Raw genomic sequence first — 25,104 nt, 5'->3', positions numbered from 1 at the left:
CACATCCTCTCCAACTCTTACGGATTTCTGACTTTTTAATAGAATCCATTCTAATTGGTGTGAAGTGATCCCCCATTGTGGTTTTTTAAGAAATCAATTTTATTGATACATATTACTAAAGCATAAATCAATCCAATGTATCCAATAAGTAGTACTTGGTGTAAACACATAATTTTGCATTCATCACTTCAGTCATTTTTAGAGCAGTTTCATCATTCCAATAATAATAGGAATAATAATAAAAAGAAAACAAAAATCTCAGCACCTCTCAATTATTTTTGCTTCCCCTGCCATGCATAGTTGCTATTCTTTTTCATTTTTTCTAGGTTATTTTTATTTATATTTTGTAATATATAAAGTTTTATATATACAATATCACCCATATTTGTGTTTTACATGAGGTTTTACTTACTATGTTATACAGTCCCATGTTTCAGTTTTTCACTTTCCTTCTAGTAATGTATATGACCTTTGACTTACCCTTTCAACCACTGTCAAACCCATATAATAGCTCTGCTAGTTACAAACACTGTTTCTATTCATTTCCTAAGATTTCCAAACAACCTTTTTACCAACTTGCCACAGATTAACCCTCAGCTTTCCATTCTTTCTCTTCAATCTGTTTTCTGGTGACCTGTATTCTAATTATTAACTCCTTGAGTTTACACAATATATTTAGTTCATAATACTGTAACCATACAGTATTTATCCTTTCGTGTCTGGCATGCTTTACTCAAAATAATGTCCTCGACATTCATCCATGTTGTCATATGCTTCACTTCATTTCTTCTTAAGCTGCATAGCATTCCATCATGTGCACACACCATGATTGTTTATCCATTCATCAGTTGATGGATACATGGGTTGTTTCCAGCTTCTGGCAATTGTGCATAGTGCCAGTATGAACCTTGGTGTGCAGACATCTCTGTCTATGCTCTCAGTCCTTCTGGCTGTACAGCTAGTAATGATATTGTCAGGTCACTTTGCAAATCTATTTACAACTTTCTTAGAAACTGACAACAGTCCTCCACAGTAGCTGTAACATTATACATTACCACCAACAATGAATAAGCATCACTGTCTCTCTACATCCTCTCCAACATTTAGAGTTTCTGACATTTTATGGCAGCCAATCCAATAGGTGTGAAATTAGATCTCATTGTAGTTTTAATTTGCATTTCCCTAATTGCTAGTGATGTTGAACATGTTTTCATGTGTTTATTTGCCATTTGTATTTCTTCCTCAGACAATTATCTTTTCAAGTCATTTGCCCATTTTTTAATTGTTTAGTTTGTCTTTTTATAGCACATATTGAATAACAGTGGTGTCAGGAGGCCTCTTAGTCTTGTTCTAGAACTGAGCGGGAAGGTTTTGTCCTTCCATTGAGTTCAATGGTAGCTGTAGGTTTTTCATATATACACTTTAACATATTGAGAAAGTTTCCTTCTATTCCTATCTTTGGAGTGTTTTTATCAAGAAAGGGTGCTCTATTTTGTGAAATACTTTTTCTGCATCAATCAAGAGGATCATGTGATTTTTCTTCTTCAACTTATTAATATGCTTATCACACCAATTGATTTTATTCTGTTGAAGCATCCTTCCATACCTGGGGTAACACTTACTTGATCATGGTGTATAATTCTTTAATGTGCTTTTGGATTCTGTTTGCAAGTATTTTGTTCAGGATTTTTAAATTTCTATTCATTAGAGATATTGGTCTGGAAATTCTTCACTTTTTTAGCATCTTTATCTAGTTTTGGTATTAGGGTGACGATGGTTTCATGGAATGAGTCTGGTAGTATTCTTTCCTTCTCAAGTTCTTTTTTGAAGAGCTTGAGCAAAATTGGTATTAGATCATCTTTGAATGGTTGGTAGAATTCACCTGTGAAGGCATCTGGTCCTGGGCTTTTCATTCTTTGGAGGTTTTTGATGACTGTTTCTATCTCTTACAATATGTTGTGCTCTTCTACTTCTTCCTGTGTCCATGTAGGTGACTCAAGCGTTTCTAGGAATTTATCCATCTCCTCAACATTGTCTGGTTTATTCATATACAGGTGTTCATAATATCCTCTTATGATCTCTCTTATTTCTGCAGGATCAGTAGTAATGTCCCCTCTTTCCATTTCTGATTATATTTATTTGTGTCTTCTCTCTTATTTCTTTGTCAGTCTAGCTAAGGGTTTGTTGATTTTGTTGATCTCAAAAAAACAACTCTTGGTTTTGTTATTTCTCTGTATTGTTTCTTTGTTCTCGATTTCATTTATTTCTGCTCTGATCTTTACTATTTCTTTCCTTTGACTTGGTTTGACATTGGTTTGCTTTTTTTTTTTTGTTTTGTTTTTTTCCTATTTCTTCCAGGCATGCAGTTAGATCTTGAATTTTAGGTTTTCCTTCGTTTTTAATCTAACACTGCCTTTGCAGTGTCCTATAACCTTTGATATGTTGTGTTCTCATTTCATTCATCTCAAAATATTTGTTGAATTCTCTTGCAATTTTTTTGAAATTGTTTAATCTCCATATATTTATGTATTTTGCTTTTTCCATCCATTATTGATTTCCACTTCATTCTGTTATGATCAGAGAAAGTATTTTGTATAATTTCACTCTTTGTAAATTTATTGAGATTTGTCTTGTGACCCAGCAAATGTTCTCTCTTGGAGAAGGATCAATGAGCACTTGAAAAGTAAAGTATACCCTGCTGTTTGGGGATGCAGTGCTCCATGGGTGTTTGTTAGGTCTAGTTCATTTATCATATTATTCTCATTCTCTTTCTTTATTTACCCTCTGTCCTGATGTTCTATCCAATACTGAGAGGAGTATATTGAAGTCTCCAACTATTATTATGGAGGCATCTATTTCTCCCTTCCCTTTTTCCAGTGTGTTTCTCATGTATCTTTGATCACTCATGTTAGGTGCATAAATATTTAATATAGGTATTTCTTCTTGGGGAATTACCTCTTTTAAAATATATATAAAAAACAAAATAAATAAAATATATAATGACCATCTTCATCCTTAAAGCAGCTTTGCACTTGAAATCTATTTGTCCAATACTAATATGACTACTCCAGTCTCTTTTGGTTACTATTTGCATGAAATACCTTTTTCCAACTTTTTACATTTAACCTGCTTGTGACCTTATATCTTTTTAGAAAACATATAGATGGCTCATTTTTAAAAATTCATTCTATCAGTCTCTGTCTTTTTTTTTATGATTTATTTATTTATTTCTCTCCCTTCCCTCCCCCACCCTGGTTGTCTGTTCTCTGTGTCTATTTGCTGTGTCTTCTTTGTCCACTTCTGTTGTCAGTGGCATGGGAATCTGTGTTTCTTTTTGTTGTGTCATCTTGCTGTGTCAGTTCTCCATGTGTGCGGTGCCATTCCTGGGCAGGCTATACTTTCTTTCACGCTGGGTGGCTCTCCTTATGGGGTGCACTCTTTGCATGTGTGGCTCCCCTACATGGGGGACACTCCTGCATGACAGGGCACTCCTTGTGTGCATCAACACTGTGCATGGGCCAGCTGCACACGGATCAAGGAGGCCCAGGGTTTGAACCATGGACCTCCCATGTGGTAGGCAGATGCCCTAACCACTGGGCCAAATCCACCGCCAGTCTCTGTCTTTTGATTGTGGATTTTAAGCCATTAACATTTAATGTTCTTACTATAATGGCCTTACTTACTTCATCCCTTTTGTCCTTCACTTCGCTCATATCATTCTATTCTCTGTCTTTTTCCCCTTTACTTTACCCTTCCTAATAATCTTCTCTTCTATATGCTTCTCCAGTTCTCACCCATGTTTTTTCCTTGCAGGCTTTAGCACTCCCTTTAGTATCTCTTGTAAATCTGGTCTTTTGGTAACATATTTCATCAATTTTTATTTGTCTGTGAAAACATTGAACTCACCCTCATTTTTGAAGTACAGTTTTGCCAGATATAGAATTCATCTCTCCTCCATGGTTTCTGATGAGGGTTTGGCACTTAAGCTTATTGAATATCCTTTGTATGTATTGCTTTGCTTTTCTCTTGATACTTTCAGAATCCTCTATCTCTGATATTTGTCATTCTGAATAGTAGGTATCTCAGGGTAGGCCTGTTCAGATTTATTGTGTTTGGGGTGCATTGTCCTTCTTGGATATTGGTATTTGTCTTTTATAAGGGTTGGGTAGTTTTCAATCATTATTTCCTCAAATATTCTTTCTCTCCCATTCCCAGTCTCTTCTTCTGGAGCACTGATAGTGTGCATAAACATTTCCAATTTTTATTTTTATTTTTATTTTATTTATTTATTTCTCTCCCCTTTGCCCCCACCCCAGTTGTGTTTTCTCTGTGTCAATTTGCTGTGTGTTCTTGTTTTTGTCTGCTTCTGTTGTTGTCAGTGGCACGGGAATCTGTGTATCTTTTTGTTGCATCATCTTGTTTTGTCAGCAGTGTGTGGTGCCATTCTTGGGCAGGCTGCACTTTCTTTTGCACTGGGTGGCTCTCCTTACAGGGCACACTCCTTGTGCATGGGGCTCCTCTATGTGGGGGGCACCCCTGTGTGGCAGGGCACTCCTTGGGCCAATCAGCACTGCTCATGGACCAGCTCCAAACAGGTCAAGGAGGCCCAGGGTTTGAACCATGGCCCTCCCATGTGGTAGATGGATGCCCTATCCACTGGGCCAAGTCTGCCTCTCATCCAATTTTTATTCAATTTCCTGAGTCTCAGTTTCATTTTTTCCATTCTCTTCCTTTCTGTTCTCCTGACTTTTTCAGTTCAGATGCTGTGACTTGGAAACCACTAATTCTGTCTTAGAGCAATTAAAATCTGCTCATATGTGTCACTGATGTGTGTTTAATCTCATCCATCATTTCTTTCATTCCCATAAGGTCTGTTACTTTTTTTTTGCAGGCTTTCAAATTGTTCTTTATGCTCACTCAGTATCTTCTTAATATCCTGTATTCTTTAGCCATAGTTTCTTTAAATTATTTGGATTGATTTAGGAGAGCTGTGTGATTATCACTTATGAATTGTCTTAAATTCTATATTTCTGCAGGTCATTTCATTGTTTTCTTTGGCTGAGCCATCTCTTCCTGTGTCCTAGTATGGCTTTTCATTATTTGCTGATGTCTAGCCATCTGAATAGGTTGGTGAATTTACTCTGATGACCAAATTCTCTTTTGCTTTTTAATTTTTCTGCAACTCTTCTTTTGTATTTGTTTCAACTTATTCTACACTCTTAAAATTTCTCTCTACTTACCTAGCAGGAGAGAAACAAAGATCCTGAAGGTGGTTTTCCCCAGGGTAAGGCCTATCCATTCCACTCTGGATGTGCAATTTCTCCAAGCATGGGAAAATCTCCTGCCTAATTTGTGGTAGTGGGAGACTATATTTGTGTTCTCCCATTAAAACAAACAAACAAACAAAAAAAAAAAAAACAAATCGCCCATCTTAGGTTATCAAAATTGGACCAGGAACTCACTAGTAAGATACAGATTTTCTCTTAGGGGTTAGGATATATAGGATACAGGGAGAACCAGAAACTTCTTTTCCAATGCAATTTTCAGATGTGTCAGCAGATGGCGCTGAACAGCACACATTTCCATGGAGGTTTTGGTCTTAGCTTTCCTGTGTCTAGGTCTGTCCAGAGTTTTCTTATTGGGCTCTGTTGGCCAAATTCACTGATGAAAATTTCAGTCAGCTGCAGTGAGCCAGGGGTTTTACCCCAGCTTAATATCTTTGGGATGTGAGAGGGGACCCGGCCCAGACACTGCAGGCCTTTGGGAACTGACATATGTTGTTCTGGGTTCTTCCTCCTTTTGTACCTTACCCTCCTGGGATTTGTGTACCACTGTACTGGTTTGCTGACCCCCAAAGCAGTTCCCTCAGATAGCTTTTGGCCCTTTCTCCATTGTTTTTGTGAGAGAATTGAGTCTTGCCTGCCTAGTCTAATACCATCTTTCCACAATTCCCTCTCATTTTAGTTGTTTTTTTAATCTCCCCCCTTGTGGCTTTTTTTTTTTTTTGCATGCTGTCTGGTCTCTGTGTCCATTCACTGTCTTCTGTGTCTGTATTTATTTTTATTTATTACCTCCCCCCCTCTTGTGGCTTGCTTGCTGTCTACTCTCTGTGTCCATTAGCTGCATGTTCTTCATGTTTTTGCTTTTCTCCCTTTTTTTTCTTGCATCACCTTACTGAATCAACTCTCCACAACGCTTGCAGGCTGGGCAGCACTCTGCAGCATTTGTGAGCTGGGTGGCACACAGTGGTGCTTGCAGGCCAGGTGGCACTCTGCAGCATGTGTGCCAGCCTCCTTTCACAAGGAGGCCTTAGGATGTGAACCCAGGGCCTCCCATATAGTAGACAGGAGCCCAACTGATTGAGCCACAGGCGCTTCCCTCTCATTTTAGTTTTGATTTGAATTTCCCTAATCTCTAATGATGTTGAGCAATATTTCATGTGTTTTTTTCTCCATTTCTATTTCCTCTTTGAACAATTGTCTTTTTCAAGTCTTTTGCCCATTTTTTAAATCCAATAGTTTGTCTTTTTATTGTTGAGCTATATATATCTCTATATATCATGGATAGTAAATAGTTATTTGATATGTGATTGCCAAATATTCTCTCCCATTGACTTGCCTGCCTTTTCACCCTTATGACAAAGTCCTTTGAGGTAGAGAAGTGTTTAATTGTGAGAGTTCCCATTTATCTATATTTTCCTTTGTTGCTTGTGCTTTGCATATAAGGTTTAAGAAACCACCACCCACCACAATATCTTGAAGATGTTTCTCTACAACATCTTCTAGGATTTTTATGGTTGTTGGTTTTATATTTAGACCCTTGATACATTTTGAGTTAATTTTTGTGGAAGGTGTGAGATAGGGGTCATCTTTCTTTCTTTTGGATATGGCTATTGTTTTCCCAGACCATTTGTTGAATAGACTGTTCTGATCCAGCTGGGGGGACTTGACAGCCTTGTCAAAAATCACTTGACTGAAGCTGTGAGCATTCATTTCTGAGTTCTTTATTAAGTTCCATTGCTCAATCTGCCTGTCTTTATGCTGACACTTACTTCTTAATAAATCTTGAAATACTACCTCATGGATGTGTTCTTTCTTAAACATCACAAAATGCCTGAAGGAAAGAATCTGTAATTCCACCAATACAATTCTTGAGCTGCTCTTTTTGCCAAGAACTAGTATAGAAGATGACATTGACATACATGATTTCTACACCACATGAGTCAACAACTGGGAGAGTAGCTTTTAATAAAAATAGGTTATAATGTATAAGTAGATCATACTTTGATGTTAGAAAAATTAATTTTTGTGAGCCCAGTGTAGGCACCAGTGTTGGATTTGAATATTCAAGAACATCTTCCATATTATTAACACCTAAGCAAGGAATTGAATGACATTCATGCTAGATTTTTTTTTCTTTTTAAAAGTTTTATTAACTGTGCTCTGCACACTCCATCCATAATGTACAATCCATGGCTCTCAGCCTAATTACATAGCTTTGCATTCATCAACTCTGGCAAAACTGAAGGTAGAAATAGACATCTCTAGAATAATCATTGGATACTTCAATGCAATTCAAATAGACAGAAAATCGATGAGGAAACAGAGAGCCTGAACAATATGATAAATGAGCTAGACCTAACAGACATATGCAGAACATTGTGCCCAAACTTAGTAGATTATACTTTCTTCTCAAGTACCCATGGATCTTTCTCCAGGATAGACCACATGTTAGGGCACAATGCAGTTCTCAATAAATATAAAAAGTTTGAAATTATACAATGCACCTTCTCAGATCATAATGGAATGAAACTGGGAATCAATAATAGACATGAAAAAAGTAAATTCACAAATGTGTGGAGCCTGAAGAATATACTCCTAAATAATCAGTAGTCAAAGAAGAAATTGCAAGTGAAATCAGTAAATATATTGAGACAAATTAAATGAGAACACAACTCATTAAAACTTATGGGGTACAGTGAAGGCAGCCTTGATAGAGAAATTTATAGCCTTATATGCCTATATTAAAAAAGTAGAGATAAAATCAAAGATTTAACTGAACTACTAGAGAAACAAGAAAAAGAAAAGCAAACCAATCCTAGAGCAAGCAGAAAGAAAGAAATAATAAAGATTGGAACAGAAGTAAATGAAATTGAGAACAAAACCAAAAGAAGGCTTTTTGAGAAGACCAATAAAATTGACAAACCCTTAGCTACACTAACAAAGAAAAAAAGAGAAAAGATGCAAATAAATACAATCAGAAATGAAAGGGGGAAATTTACAACTGACCCCTCCAAAATAAAAAGGACCATAAGAAGATATTATGAGAAACTTTGTCAACAAAACAAACAACGGAGATGAAATGTACACATTCTTAGAAATGCACATACAGCCTACACTGACACTACAAGAAATACAAGAACTTAACAAACCAATCACATTTAAGATTGAATCTGTCATCAAAAATCTTCCAGCAAAGAAAAGTCCAGGACCAGATGGCTTCACAGATGAATTCTACCAAGTACTTCAAATAGAATTAACACCAATCCTATATAAACTCTTCCAAAAAATTGAAGAGGAGGGAAAATTACCTAACACATTTTATGAAGCCAACATCACCCTAATAAGAAAGCCATATAAAGCTACTACAAGAAAAGAAAATTAGAGACCAATCTCTCTAATGAACATAGATGTAAAAATTCTCAGCAAAATACTTGCAAAGAGGATCCAATAGCCTATCAAAAGACATATACATCACAACCAAGTGGGATTTATTCCTGGTATGCAAGGCTGGTTCAATATAAGAAAATTAATCAGCTTAATACACTACATTAACAAATCAAAGGGGGAAAATGCACACAATCATGGCAATTGATGCAGAAAGGCATTCGACAAAATTCAACATACTTTTTTTATAAAAACACTTCAAAAGATAGGAGTAGAAGAAAAATTCCTCAATATGTTAAAAAGTATATATGAAAAACCCAGACCCAGCATCATACTCAATGGAGAAAAGTTGAAAGCTTTCGCTCTAAGATTGGGCACAAGACAAGGATGCCCACTGTCACCATTGTTATTTACTATTGTACAAGAAGTTCTAGCTAGGGCAATTAGGCAAGAAAAAAATAATTAAAGACATCTAATAGAAATGGAGGAAGTAAAACTCTCACTGTTTGCAGATGACGTGATCCTATATTTAGAAAATTCTGAAGTACCGATGACAAAGCTTCTTGAGCTAATAAATGAGTTCAGCAAAGTGGCAGGATACAACATCAACATGCAAAAATCAGTAATGTATTTGTACATGAGTACCGAACAGTCCGAGGAGGAATTCAGGTGAAAAATTCCGTTTACAATAGCAACAAAATGACTCAAATACCTATGAATTAATTTAACTGAAGAAGTACAGAACCTATATGCAGAAAAATACAAAACAATGCTAAAAGAAATTTTAAAAGACCTAAACAAATGGAAAACCTTTCCAAGTTCAAGGATTGGAAGAATATGTATCATGAAGATACCAGTCTTACCTAAATTGATCTACAGTTTCCATGCAATAGCTATCAAAATCCCAACAGTGTACTTTACAGAATGAGAAAAGGCAATTAATAAATTCATTTGGAAGGAAAAAGTGAACATGAATGGCCAAAAGCATTCTAAAAAAGAAGAGCAACATGGGAGGAATTACACTGCCTGACTTTGAAACATATTACAAAGCTACAATGGTCAAAACGGAATCATCCTGGCAAAAGACAGACACATCTATCAGTGGAAGTTAATGTTAATGGGACAAAAGAATCTTTTCAACAAATGGTGCTGAGACAACAGAATATCCATAACCAAAAGAATGAAAGAGGATCCCTATCTCACTCCCTGTACAAGAGTCAACTCAAAATGAACCAAAGACCTAAATATAAAACCTAAGACCCTAAAACTCCTAGAAGAAAGTGTAGGGAAACATCTTCAAGATCTTGTAGTGTTTGATGGTTTCTTTGCCCTTTCACCCAAAGCATATGCAACTAAAGACAGTAAAGAAATTGCACCTCCTCAAAATTAAACACTTTTGCACCTCACCAGACTTTGTCAAAAGGGTGAAAAGGCAGCCAATTCAATGGGAAAAAATATTTGGAAATCACATATCCCATAAGATTTTAACATCCAGGATATATAAAGGGATGTTACAACTCAACAATAAAAAGACAAACAACCCAATTAAAAAATAGGCAAAAGTCTTGAATAGACATTTGTCCAAAGAAAAAATACAAATAGCAAGAAAACATGAGGAAAGGCTGATAACCACTATGATTAGGAAATACAAGTCAAAACTACAATGAGATATCATTTCACACCTATCAGAACGTCCACTATTAAAACGACAGAGAAGTGCAAGTCTTGGAGAGGATGTGGAGAGATAAGAATACTTATTCACTGTTTTAGAGAATATGGAATGGTACAGTCAGTGTGGAGGACTGTTTGACAGTTCCTAAGGAAGTTGAACATAGACTTGCCACTTGACCCTGCAATATCACTACTGGATATATATCCAGAAGAATTGAGAGCAGTGACATGAACAGAAATCTGCACACAGATGTTCATAGTGCCATTATTGACAATTGCCAAAAGCTGGAAACAATCCAGGCGTCCACCATCCAAGGAGTGGATAAACAACCGGTGGTGTATTCACATGAAGGAATGTTATGTAGCTGTAAGAAGAAATGAAGTAGTAAAGCATATGCCAACATGGATGAACCTGGAGAACATTATGTTGAGCAAAGGAAGCCATCTGGCTATATTTGCTTTATTGTGAACCAAATATATTGTGCAATATATTGTATGATTCAAAAAAAATTTGTATGTATCCTGCACATTTAATTGAGAAATGTATATTTTAATTCAATTGTGAAAAGAATAGCATGAGAAAAATTAGCCTTTGGTGAATTGAATTAATTGCTTATATCTTTTTAAGACTTGTATTTCCAGTACCAGCAAAACACATGTTTTCTGCTGTCTTCCACTGTCATTTAAACAATTGTAAACAAACTCAAAATAAAAAATATACAGAGGAAATGCCTGTAATTAAAATATATGAAAATTTTGTATTTGTGACCATCTCCAATTTGTAGAGGTAGATGTTTCCCATGTGGCCTCTCATCTGTGAGTCAGTCAATATCAGTTCTCTCTGCAGTTTGAAATAATTTGGGGATTTTAAAATTCTGGTTCCTGTCTCCCATCCCCAGAACTTTACACTCAAATTGCATGCAACAAAAGGAAAAAGGGATGAATGGGACCTCCTCAAGATAAAAAAAAATGTTTGCACTTCAAAAGAGTTTGTTGAGAAAGTGGAAAGTAGACCTATAGAATGGGTGAAAATATTGGGGACAATTTCTCCAATAAGGGCTTAATATCAAGCATAAATTAAAAAATCCTATAACTCAAGAATTAAAAGGCAACCTGTTTTTTAAAAAATGGGTAAGAGATTTTAATAGACACTTTTCCAAAGAGGAGATACATACAAATGGCTAAAAAGCACATGAAAAGATGCTCAACATGATTAGCTATTAGGGAAATGCTAATCAAGAGTACAGTGAGATACCATCTTATACCTATTAGTGTTGTACTATCAAAAAACAAAACTAAAACAAAATAGAATGATTTAAAAAATAGAAAAAAATCAGAAAACTATGAGTATTGGAAAGGATGTTGAGGAAAGGTAACCATCATACCTGCTGGTGGGATTGTAGAATGGAGCAGCCTCTGTGGAGGATGGTGCTGCAGCTCCTAAGGAAGGTAACTGTACAATTGCCATAGGATCAGCATTCTCACTTCTGGCATATGCCCAGAAGAAGAAAAGTAGGGACAGGAACAGATTTATGCACACCAGTGTTCATAACGGTATTATTCACTATCGCCAAAACTTGGACTCAACCCAAGTGGCCGTCAACATGTGAATGGATATGTGAAATGTGGTATTTCCATACAATGGTTTTACTCAACTTTAAGAGGGAATGAAATATTGACATGTGACAACATGGTCGAGTCCCAAAAACCTTATTTTTTTTTAACTTTATTTTGTACATTTAATAATTGAAAATATAAAGAATAATTAAAAATTTAAAAATACACTTGAATAAAAACATAAAAACTTGGTTGAGTCGTGTAAGCCTGTCTCTAACCTCACTGATATGACCTAAGCATATAGAGCCGAGGTTATCAGGAGACAGAAGGGAGGGTCCTGGGTGAGTGGATGCTCACCCTGGGCAGAGCCTGTGATGAAGTAGATGGGGTGAAGGTGGAGCCCAGATGGGTGGGTGGACAGTGCTGGAGTGTGAGACTGATCAGGATGTGGGCCAGGCGGAACTATCTGTGCAACTGCGGGGAGGACTGGAGGAAGGAACAGGTAAACTCTGGGGATGTGTATGTCTGTGCTTGAAACTAAAGTGGTGGGAATGTTCTTTTGGCAAATATGGCAGGGGAGGGTCACTGGTTCTTGGTGTCAGTGGTGGGGGATACATGGGAAAGGGTGTGCCTGAGTGGGTGAAGATACACACAGATTCACACAGTAAACAAGAAATAATAAACTCCTATCCAGGGGAATCCTGCTACGTTCTCCAATAGAGGGGCAATAATCTCTCCATAGGCAGTGCCTAATAAAAGAAAACAGACCAATATATGAAGCCCTCAATATTAATGCATGTAACTCTGAACTTTATTTTAAATAATTGAAACTTTGTGGTTACTGTAAGTTCTGAGTGGAGGGGGAAGGAAGAATAGGTGGAACATAGGGCATTTTTAGGGCATTGGAATTGTTCTGCAGGATTTTGCAGTGAGATACAGGCCATTATACACTTTGTCAAAACCTATATAATTGTACAATGCACAGTGTAAACCATAATGTATACAATGGAAATGCTTAGTAGCAATGCTTCAATATTTGTTCATCAAATGTAACAAATGTACCATACTCATCAGAGATGTTACTAATGGGATAATATATGAAGAGAAGGGGATGGGGTATATGGCATTTCCCTGTATGTATGTAACTTTTATGTAATTTAAAACTTCTTTAAAAATAAAGGGAACAATCAGAAAAAGAGTAAATGATATATTCCACCTATAATTAAAATAAAAAATACATCACCTATCTACAATGGTAAAAAGAACATGATACTGGCATAAAGATATTTTTATAGACCAATGGAACCGAATGGATGGCTCAGAAACAGACCCTGGCATCACAGGTCAGGGGATTTTTGACAAGGCAGTCAAGCCCCCCAGCTGGGGCAGAGCAGTTTATTAAAAAATGGTGTTGGGAGAGCTTGAGAGTCATATCCAAAAGAAAGAATGTGGATCCCTATCTCAATCCTTATACAAAAACTAACTCAAAATGGAGCAAAGACCTAAATATAAGAGTAGAACCATAAAATTCATACAAGAAAACACAGGCATACCTTCAAGACTTGGTGGAGGTGGTGGTTTCCTAAATGTTCCACTAAGAGCAGGAGCAATGAAGGGGAAAAGGAGAAATGGGACTTCCTCAACCTTCAACGCCTTTGTGCTTCAAAGGGCTTAGTGTGGTGGTGAAAGGGCCACCCACTCAGCGGGAGAAAACAGACGGAGCCACGCACCCTGGGAGGGCTGATATCCACGCTACCTCAGACATATCTATGCAGCTAACGGAAAGCCTCAGAATCCATAAGAAAAACTGTGGCGAGTTTCCAGGTGATGATTAGAACCCGCATTGGGGGGTGCCCGAGTCCCCGTGGAGTGTGGGGCGAGGGGCCCCCGCTCGGTGCCCGCAGTGCAGGGCCCGCTGAGCGCCCGCCTCTCCTCGGGCTGGCAGCGGGAGGCTGGCGGGACGAAGGCGTGCGCCCTGCAGGATCCGCGGTGGCTTCGGGGGGACCCCTCAGCTGCCGGGTCTGCTCCTATCGGGGAGCTGAGCTGGTCGGGCCTGGTCAGGGTGGAGGGGGACGCCTGCGAGGGCGGGTGACACGCCGGCCTGGCGCGCTCGCTCCCTCTCTCTCCCTTCCTCTGTCCCTCTCTCTCCCCTGTCTCCTTCCCTCTCTCCCTCTCTTTCCCTCTCTCCCTCTCTCTCTCCCCCTCTCCCTCTCTCCCCCCTCCGTCTCTCTCTCTCCCCCTCTCTCCCCCCTCTCCCTCTCCCTCCCTCTCCCCCTCTCCCTCTCCCCTTCTCCCTCTCTCTCCCCATCGCCCCCTCTCCCCCTATCTGCCCCCCTTTCCCTCTCTCCCCCTCTCCCTCTCTCCCTTTTTCCCTCTCCCTCTCCCCCCTCTCTCTCCTCCTCCCCCTTTCTCTCCTCTCCCTCTTCCCCTGTCCCCTCATCTCTGTCTTCCTCTCTCCCCCTCTCCTCTCTCCCTCCTCTCTCCCTCTCTCCCTCTCCCTTTCCCCTCTCCCCATCCCTGTCTCCCCCTCTCCCTCCCTCTTTCCCTTTCTCTCCCTCTCCCCCCCTCTCTCCCTCTCCCCGTCTCTCTCCCCCTCTCCCCCATCCCTGTCTTCCCCTCTCTCTCTCTCTCCCCCTCCCTCTCTCCCCCTCTCCCTCCCACCCCTCTCGCCTTGACCCGCCCTCCGCCCTGCCCCCTGGTGGGCATCAGTCTTGACTGTGGCGCGTCCTGGGCTGTGGGTATAAATTTGGGAATTCCTGGCGCTGAGACGGTGTTTAGGGGGAATTTACATTCCTGGGTGTGGGGTTTACAGCTGGAGAAGAGAGGAGGTCTGGAGCCCTTCAGCATAAAGACTTCGGGGAAACAGGAAGACTCAGCACAGGAGAGGGAGGAGGGCTGGCGGGGAGGCGGGGGACCCCGAGTCCCGGAGCTCCCGCCGGGAAAGTGGGTTCAAGACGAGGGAACTGTCAGACCCCTGAGGGCGCTGGGTTTTCACACCCGTCTCCCTGCACCGACGTTGTTGGTCCACATCGACACGTCCTACAATTCCTCCAGAGGGGACAGTCGAGGGCGGGGAGGGACCCCGCGCTGTGCGCTGGCCCCTTCATTCGTGTCGCGCACGGTCACTTTCACCACTACCGCTGACACGGAACCAGACAGGCAGGAGCCGCTCCTGAGGGCCGGGCCCAGCGGCGGCTCCGGGGGAGCGGAGGCCCCGCCACTGTCCCTGGGAGGGGGCGCCGCCGCCTCCAGGGCTCCGACTCCCGGGGACCCCGGAGCCCAGCTGTGCTCCAGTTCCCGCCCCCAGGCCTCTCCTCTCAGGGCGCCGCCGCCTGACCCCCAGCCCCGCACCTGCCGCGCCCCGCGGCGCTCAGGGCTCTGGGCGCTGCAGCCCGCGGCGCGGGGCGGGGAGACGAGGGGCGGGCCCGGGGCGCCGGCGGGAGAAGAGGGGGACCAGCCCGGGGCGCGGGCGCGGGCCGGGCTGCGGGACAGAGGCGCGGTGCTGGCCGCAGCCTGCCTCCGGCGCCCCCTGCCTCTGGCCCGGGTGAGTCCCGTCTGGAGGGTGGGCGGAGCCCCGGGAGTCGGCCCCGCGGGCTGGGGAGGAGGCGCCGCAGGGGACGCCGGGGAGCGCGGGCGGTAGGGGTAGGAAAGCTGCGTCCCGCGGGGCGGGCGGGGTGGGAGTGGGGCTGTGCGTGGTGGGGGATGGCGTGGGCGCGGGGCCTTCCGGGGACTGAGCAGGCGGGGGGCTGTGCGGAGGTCCTGACCGCACAGCCCGGGGTGTGCCCTCACATGTGGGGTGTCGGAAGCCGGGCGGAGGCCGTCTGGGTGGGATCCGCGTGGCAGGGTCCCCGGGACCCCGTGGGCTGTGGGCAGAGGGTGCCCTAGACCTCTGGGCCGCCGCGGAGTCCCGGGCAGTGCCGGGCCAGCTGGGGCTTCGCAGCGAGCTCCAAGGCCAGGGCATTCTGAGCGCGGGATCTGCGCGGTTCTGCCGCCGCGGGGTCTCCTTTCCCCCCGCCCCTCCCTCCCCCCCCCCCCCTCCTTTGCCTGCCCAAAGCCCCCCAGAGCTGGGCTCCCTGCAGCTGACAATTGCGGACACTCCCGCCCCGCCTGGCCCTTGTGCCAGTTCCACTGAGCACTTATTTCTCATTCTGTAAGATTCTTAAATTGCGTTGCTCTGGTCTACTGAAGCTCTTCTTTGGTTACTATTTGCAACCTTTCACTTTTAACCTGGTGGTGTACTTAGACTAGAGCTGGGTCTCTTGTAGACAACATATGCAGAGTTCAGGTGCTTTCTAATCCCGTCTTTCAGTCTATGTCTTTTGCTAGGGGAGTTCAATCATTAACATTCAGTGCTATTCCTGTACAGGCATGACTTGCTGCATCCATTTTGTCCTTCACCGCTCTGCTGTCATATCGGTCTGTTGTCTGTCTTCTCATACTTCAGTTTAGCCTTCCTAATAATCTTCATTTATAAACACTTCTGCAAATCTCTGACCCTTTTATTTTCACCTTTCAGGCTGCAGCACCCCCATTAGTATCTTTTGAAAATCTGGTCTTTTGGTAACATATTCTATGAGTTTTTGTTTGTCTTTGAAGACTTTGAACCAACCCTCATTTTTGAAGGACAGCTTTGCTGGATACCGTGTTCTTGGCTGGCAGTTTTTCTCCTTCAGTACCTTAATACATCGTACTCCTTTCTTCTCGCCTCCCTGGTTTCTGATGAGAGGTCTGCTCTTAATCTTCTCAAGTTTCCCTTGTATGGGATGCTTTGCTTTTCTCTTGCTGCTTTCAGAATCCCCTCTTTAGCTTTGATATTTGTCTTTCTGAATAGTGGGTGTCTCAGGGTAGGGCTTTTCGTATTTATTCCCTTTGGGGTGTGTGGTCCTTCTTGGATATGATATTTATGTCCTTCATAGGGCTTGACAAGTTTTTGGACATTATTTCTTCAGATATTCTTTCTGCCCCTTTTTCAGTCACTTCTCCTTCTGGGACTCCAATAATAACAAATATTTGAGAATTTCCTATTGTCATTCAATTCCCTGAGACTCTGTTCCTTTTTTTTCTTTTTCTTTTTTGACTCTGTTCTCTTTCTGTTCTCCTATGTTTTCCAGTACAGATATTCTGTCTTCAAAATCACGAAATCTGTCTTTAAGCAATTCAGATCTGCTTTTATATGCCTGTAATGTATTTTTAATCTCATCTATCATGTCTTTCATTCCCATAAGGTCTGTTACTTTTCTTTGCAGGTTTTGAAATTATTCTTTATGCTTTCCCAGTGTCTTCTTTCTTAAAAAGATTTTATTTCCCCTTTCCCCTTTTTGTTTGCACTTGCTGTCTGCTCATTGTGTGCTCTCTGTGTCTCTTCATCTTTTTTTAGGGATCTGAACCTGAGACTTCCCATATGGCAGAGAGGCACCAAATCACTTGAGCCACTTCCACTCCTCCAGGGTCTTCTTAATATTCTTTATTTGTTTAGTCATAGTTTCCATAAATTCGTCTAATTGATTAAGAAGAGTTGTGTGATTATGACTGATTTATTGTCTGAAATCCTGTATGTCTTCAGGATAACTGGCTTGTCCTTTTGGCTGGGACATCTCCTCCTGGTTCCTAGTATGGCTTGTAATGTTTTTGCTGAAGTCTAGGCATCTGAATATGTTGGTGAATTTACTCCAATGGCCGATTTCTCTGTCTTGCCTATTGTTTTTTATGTTTTTTTTTACAGCACTTCTTAGACATTTGGTTCAACTTATACACAGTCTTTAAAATTGCCCAGCTTAAGTTTTCAAAATTGGGCCAAAGACTCACTAGTGGGGCAAAGATTCTCTCCCAGGGGTTGGATACAGACTGTGTGAACAGTGTTTATCCATGCAATGTCCAGACCGGTCAAGAGATGGCGCTAGTCCTCACACCTTTCCAGCGTGTCAGTCTCAACTTGCCTGTGTTCCTGTGTTGAATTCCAGATTGGAGGTTCAAAGCGGACTCTGCAGGCAGAATTCACTGAAGAAAAGCACCCCACCTCCCCTCCCTTTTCCCTTGAAACAGGTGACAGAGAGGAAGATGTCTGTTCCCTCTCAGTTGGCTGTAGTGAGCTCGGGGTTTTAACAAAGCTTAGTATCTTGTGCTTGGAGGTAGGAGCCCTTCCTGGCCACCACAGGGCTTGGTGTCTCATGTTTGTCTTTTCAGCTTCTTCATCTCTGTCCCTCACCCTCCTTGGTGTTGCACTTGTGTAGCACTGTCTTGGTCTGCTGATTCCCCAAAGCAGGTCCCTCAGCCAGCTTTTGGCTCTTTCTCCATTGTCTTTGTGAGAGCATTCAGCTCTGCCTGTTAGTCCGTCACCCTCTACCAATTTAGTTTTTGTCATTATTTCAGGCAGGGAAGAAGGCCTTGATAAACAAGCAATGATACCCATGCAACATATCTACAAGAACACACCCACCATGATCATCCAAATAGGGGTAAGCCAAGAATTCAATGCATTCATCTGAATGCGAGAATATAGATCACACAGTTACAGGGATCACTCTCTCCTGAAAAATGGCAAGAGAACAGGCAGCAACTGTCTGGAAGAACAGTTCTAGGGATCTGGAGATCAGGAGAGGGCTAGGCAGCCCCCAGAAAAGAAAGGGGTGAGGAGAAGGAGACTCTGAAGAGAGGATCCTTGAGTAACTCAGACCACTGCTGCTGGAGGCACCCAACCCCACTCACAGAGCACACAGCTCTGGGTCATCCAGTCCCTGGTGGATGGCTATGGAGAGGGCTGCCAGGTCCATGTCCCCAGGAAAGAGGAGGGGCAGGCACAAGCCTATTGCCAGTCCAGCTTCTGGCCAACAAATCTGGTCTGCTGGGTGCCACACTTTCCACCCATCCAGACTGGGCATGGCTGTGCCACTGTTCCCACCTGGGTGCTGGCAGAGAGCTAAAGATAGCCTGACTTCTCAAAGCCCCTCCTTATTGACCAGGACTGGCTGCTGTTGATACAGAGGGGAGAGATTTGTTTCCTCCCTGGGAAAGCTGGGGGGCAGCTGAGAGGCAATCGGTGTATTGGTACTGTGAGGCTTGGCCTACCCAGAGGGGACCTTTCCCAGACATTGCTTAGACACCACCTGACAGCTGATGGTTTCATTGAATGCATTCTCCACTGGGCTTGAGCAGTTTGTTTGAGCAGAGAGGTTTGCTTGTCAAAGAGCACCATCTGCTGTCAGGCCAGGAAAGTGCATACCAGGAAAAAATAAGAGTGTTCTTGGTGTCTTCCCTGTCCTCTACTCCAAGCCCTTGGGAACTGGTCTGCACCACATAAGTGGGTCCCTGGCCAGGTTTTATTTTCATACACTATCTATTTATGTCAAATTCAAAAGAGACAAAACTCTACTAAGGTTTGGGAAGTTTTTATCCCAGTTTCCTCTGGGAAGACCCAGGGGCCTCGTGATTGGGAGAGTCTTGGGGTGCTGACCATGTTCTCATTGTTGATCAGGGAGCGATTTCATGGGGCTCTTCTCTTTGTGGAAATTCCTGGATCTGTAGACTTATGATTTATGCACATTTCTGTTCATAGGTCATAACCCCAGTTAAGTTTATTGTACAAGTTATATAATAAATAATTTTTAAAAAGTTGATTGATAACTAGGGTGTGTTTCCAGGTGTCAAAAAATGTTGTGCTTCATTACCCTTGGCTGAACCAGTATAAGTATGCCTTCTTCCAACATTCAGTTACTTATGTGTTCTTTTCTTGGTGTTATATTTTTCTCAAATACTCTGGTCAAAGATCTGATGCCAACCAACCAAAGCACTAACTCAAAAAATTCAGAGATTTCCATTTCTGATGCCTTTAGTTCTTCCTCAAAGCATGAAACTCCTAATCTTTAGCTCTTTCTTCTTATTATTTTAAACTTTAACTCTTTACATTTTTGGATTATGCCCTTTTATCTGGGGCTGAAACTCAGTTATCAAGAGGAAATATTATATATTCTACTTGGGCCCTTATTTTCAGAGGGCTATTTTGTGCAGGTTGCAGGCATCTTTTAATTCTTCACAGTTCTTTTGAAATCATTTTTATTGATACATATTCATAAATCATAAAATACATTCAAAGTGTACAATCAGTGGTATTTGGCATGATCACACAGTTGTGCATTTATCACTTCATTTCTTATAAAAGCATTATTCCAATAATAAAATAATAATAAACAGGCAAATAAACAAAAAACTCTACCCCTTAATAAACACATCTCAATCTATCATTCATCTGCCATCCATAGTTGGTATTCTGTTTCTGTCTATTTGTAAATATATTTCATATTGATGGAGTCAAACAATATGTTGTACCTTTCTCTAGTTTCTTTCACTTAGTACAGTTCATGATTTTATAATTAGTGAAAGATTATTAATGTATTACTGTACTGCCCATAGTTTGTATTTTTGCATGATAGTTAAATATTTTAACATTAACATACCTGTGTTCAGTTTCAAAAAATAGTTTAATATATGCAATATTACACATACTCATATTTCACATGATCTTGCTTCACTATGATATTCATTACCATGTTACATTAGTTAGCTTTCCTTCTGGCCATATTTATTCCCTAGGACTTTCCTTTTCAACTACTATCATACCCATAGATTAGCCCTATAGTTACAAACAGGAAGACATGCTTTTACCATTTCTATTCATTTCCAAAGATTTACAAACAATGTTTTTACTAATTTTGCCCAGACTAAGCCTCAGCTTTCCATTCTATTTTCTAGTGACCTATATTCTATTATTAAATCCATGAGTTTATACAATATATTTAGCTCATAATAGCACAATCATATAATATTTGTCCTCTGTGTCTGGCTTGCTTCACTCAACTTAATGTTCTCCGGGTTCATCATGTTGTCCCATGATTTATGACTTCATTTATTCTTAACAGCTCTATAATAGTCCACCATATGTATGCACCATAGTTTGTTTATTCATTTATCAGTTTTTGGACACCTATGTTTTTCATTATTTTGGGAATATGAATAAGGCTGCTATGAACATCAGTTTGCAGAAGTCTGTTTGTGTCACTGCTGTCATCTTCCATTTATATACCTAGTAGTTGTATTGCTTGGTCATGTGGCAAAATTATATGCAACTTCCTTGGGTACTGTCAAACAGTCCCCCATAGTGACTGTACTAGTCTACATTCCCACCAACAATGAATAAGCATTCCTACCTCTGCACATTCTTTCCAACACTTATAGTTTTCTGTCTTATTAATAGTGGTCATTCTAATAGGTGTGAAGTAATATCTCATTGTAGTTTTGATTTGATTTTCCCTAATTGCCAGTGATGTTGAACACTTTTATTGCCACTTGTGTTTCTTCTTTATACAAATGCCTACTCAAGTGTTTTGCCCATTTTTAAAATCAAGTCATTTGTCTTTTTATTGTTGAGTAGTAGAACCTCCCTATGTATCATGCATATTGAATCCTTATCAGATATATGATTTCCAAATATTTGCTAACATTGATTTGGCTGCCTTTTCGCTCTTTTACAAAGCCTTTTGAGGTGCTAGAATAAGTTGAATCAAGAATCAAAGAGGAGCCATCACACAAAGATTGGAAACAACAATTATATCCTAGGCAAGATAAAGAAACTGGACATCAGAGTAAATTCTCCATCATAATTAGATGCCTAGACATCAGCAAGGAATTATGAGCCATACTAAGAAACAGGAAAATTTGGCCCAGTCAAAGGAATAAATCAAAACACCAGATTACACACTAGATTTGAAATAACTAATAAATGATATTCAAACCAATCTAAATCTAAATCAAGTCAAGGAGCTGAAGGAAAATGTGGGTAAAGAGATAAATGACAGTAAGAAGACACTGGGCCATCTGCCATAACCATAGAACCTGTGGGTCTCTGCAGCCCTCAGGAGAACGAGCACCTGGGTTTCCATCTACCTTTGCTGTCTCTGGTACCCTGCTGAGGTGTGCATAAGCATCACCCCTCTGATGACCTCCCAACTCTTTTTTGGAGTCTCATAGCCATATAAACTCATTTGTCCTCATATTTTTTTGAATGTAACATTTAAAAGAAAATAAAGAAGAAAAAAAGGAAGAAAGAAGACACAGGGTATGCTCAAAGAATTTGAAAGCTTGAATAGAAACATAAGTGTGTTTATGGGAATGAAAAGCACAATGGAGATTAAAAATACATTAGAGGTGGTGGACTTGGCCCAGTGATTAGGGTGTCCATCTACCACAAGATCTGTGAAAAGTTCTGTTGTCTGATGTTTTGGATCCATTGAACTATATGCAAAGCTGACAGGTAATTTTTGTGAAATTTCTTTCAGTGAACTACTGCTAGCAAGAACAGAAAGGCATGAAGAATGGACAATTGAAGGAAGAATGGGCAGAAACATGGAAGCCAACTCTGGACCAAAGACATATCCTCTGGACAAGAGAGGGGACCTACATATGTGTTCAAAAAGGGTGCATAAACCACATCACTTGGAGGGGGCAGTTGACCCTCCCATGCACTCAGAGGTGGCATGACTTCTGCCCCATTGTTTAGGTAGAGTGCTGCCACCCCAATGCTCAGAGATTGTAGGGACTGTGCCATAGAGTTTGTCGAGAGCCTTGCCAATATCCTGATGTTCATAAAGGGTGGAAATTTCACCCTAGTTTTGGGGGATACTGTGGCCATCATACAAGCACTTAAATGGGGTGAGACTTCACCAGGCATGGAGTAAAGAACATGGATCTACAGAAAATTCTCAGACTGTGAAATCTAATGGAGATTGCCCTGCTGGATTGCAGATTGTTTGGGAGCAGTGATGTCTTTTTCCTTCCAATTTCTCCCTGTTAAAATGGTTATATCTATCCTATGCTCATCTGTCCATTGAACATTTGAAGAAAACTTGTTTTCTAGATTTCACAGGTTAACAGACCAAGGGGAATTTTGCTCCAGGACAGACCACACTTATAACAGGTTTTCATGTGATTGTACTTTCCATTGATTCTGAAATGACTTAAAGTCTTTGGTATGGTATGGTGGAGTGAATGTATTTTGCACATGGTGGAGAGAAAACATGTCTTTTGGTCCAAAGGGTGAAGTGTGGTGGTTTTCAGCCGTGTATCCCAGTCACACATGTTCTTAAACTGAATCCATTTCTGTGAGTGTGAACTAATTACCAGGATATTTTGATGCAGTTACTACAGTTAAGATGTGGCCCAAAGTAATCAGGATGGGCCTTATTCTATTCCTGGAGTCCTTTATACTCAGAGCGAGATTCAGTAGATAGAAAGCCACAGGAACCAAGAAGTTGAAGGTCTCTGGAACCTGGAAGGAACTGGAGAGTCCAGGGGAGGCGTCCATGCACATTGCCATGTGACAGAGAAGCCCAGGACCAAGAGTCATGGCAGCAAGCCCTGGAATTCCCATCGTTAAAAAGGAAGAATCACCTCGATGACACCTTGATTTGGACTATTTTGTAGCCTCAATATGGGAGCTAACAAATTCCCATTGCTTAAGTCAATTCATTGAATGGTATTTGCATGAGCAGCCAAGGAAACTAAAACATCATTTAATATCTGGAATTTAAAACAAAAACCTGGGAGCAGACTTGGCCCAATGGATAGGGCATCCACCTACCACATGGGAGGTCCAAGGTTCAAACCCCAGGCCTCCTTGACCCATGTGCAGCTGGACCATGGGCAGTGCTGATGTGCACAAGGAGTGCCCTGCCACGCAGGGGTGTCCCCCACATAGGGGAGCCCCATGCATAAGGAGTGCACTGCATAAGGAAAGCTTTTACCCTAATAAATCCCCACTGATAAAGCCAATCTGTTTCTGGTACTTTTGCATTGGCAGCTTTGGCAAACTGAAACACCTGGCAGGAAGTGGACTTGGCCCAGTGGATAGGGTGTCCATCTACCACATGGGAGGTCCATGGTTCAAACCCTGGGCCTCCTTGACCTGTGTGGAGCTGGCCCAAGTGCTGTGCTGATGCATGCAAGGAGTGCCCTGCCATGCAGGGGTGTTCCCCGCATAGGGGAGCCCCATGCACAAGGAGTGTGCCCCATAAGGAGAACCACCCATTGCAAAAGAAAGTGCAGCCTGCCCAAGAATGGCACCGCTCACATGAAGACCTGACATAGCAAGATGATGCAACAAAAAGAAGCACAGTTTCCCGAAGTCACTGATAAGGATAGAAGCAGTCACAGAATTACACACACCAATGTTCATAGCAGCATGATTTACAATTGCTAAAAGATGGAAGCAACCCACATGTCCATCCACTGATGAAAGAGTAAATAAAACATGATACATACATAAAATGGAATATTACTCACCCAGTAAAATGAATGGAGTTCTCATTCATGCAACAAAATGGATGAACCTTAAAGATATCATGTTGAGTGAAATAAGCCAGACACAAATGGACAAATATCATATGAGCCCATGGATATGAACTAATTCTATAATAATTCTAAGCTGGAGTATATATTAGCAGGGGCCAAGTTGGGGATAGGGAATGGGGAGTTAAAGATTAACAGAATTTCTCTAGTGGCAAATGGGAATGCCCTGTATTTTCTATATAACATTTATGTAATCTAAGCTTTAAAAATAAATCAATCAATAAAAAATGGGATTTGATCAAGAGGTCCAGTCACTGGTCCATCTGTTTAATTTGTGTACATAACTCTTTAATATGCCTGTCTGTTTTTATTTTTAGTGCATGTGATATTTTGTATCTACGGTACTTGGTACCTGGGAACTACTATGACAGCTCATTTGTGACACTGGAGAGTTGTAGTATGAATTGTGGGGGAAAGTTCTTGGGGGGGGGTGGTTCTATATCTGAGAAAATACCTTTTGTGATTTTGAACAAACAAAACTATAGAAAATATAGTCCAGTGTGGGACCAGGGGGAGATTGTGATAAAGTCATTCTCTCCTTATTGTCCTCCTTCCCTCCTTGACCTTGTCCCTGGGGTATTCCCTCCAAGGCCCTGCCCTCCTGGGGCCTGCATTGTGGGTCTCTTGTCTGCCCCTCCACCCCATTTTGGTTCCTGCACTTCTGACCTGTGCTCAGAACTGCACTCTCCCTTCCATGCACACCTCCTGCTGTTTTCCTCCAGTGCTGCCATTCATGTGCTCAGTTTGGCTCAGACCCTCTGCCCTTGCCCATCTCTTCCCACCTGCCAAATCTATCCTCTCTCATACACACCAT

At 41.5% G+C, this 25,104-nt stretch overlaps 1 pseudogene; it reads left to right on the top strand.

Moving 5' to 3' along the window:
• The first annotated feature begins 5,232 nt into the window (after positions 1 to 5,232).
• Positions 5,233 to 5,385, top strand: LOC111765721 (U1 spliceosomal RNA; annotated as a pseudogene).
• The last annotated feature ends 19,719 nt before the right edge of the window (positions 5,386 to 25,104 follow it).

This window comes from Dasypus novemcinctus, chromosome 29 (genome assembly GCF_030445035.2).
Source record: "Dasypus novemcinctus isolate mDasNov1 chromosome 29, mDasNov1.1.hap2, whole genome shotgun sequence".
Lineage (NCBI taxonomy): Eukaryota > Metazoa > Chordata > Mammalia > Cingulata > Dasypodidae > Dasypus > Dasypus novemcinctus.
Note: the sequence above shows the minus strand (reverse complement) of the source record. Positions and strands in the feature narration are given on the sequence as shown.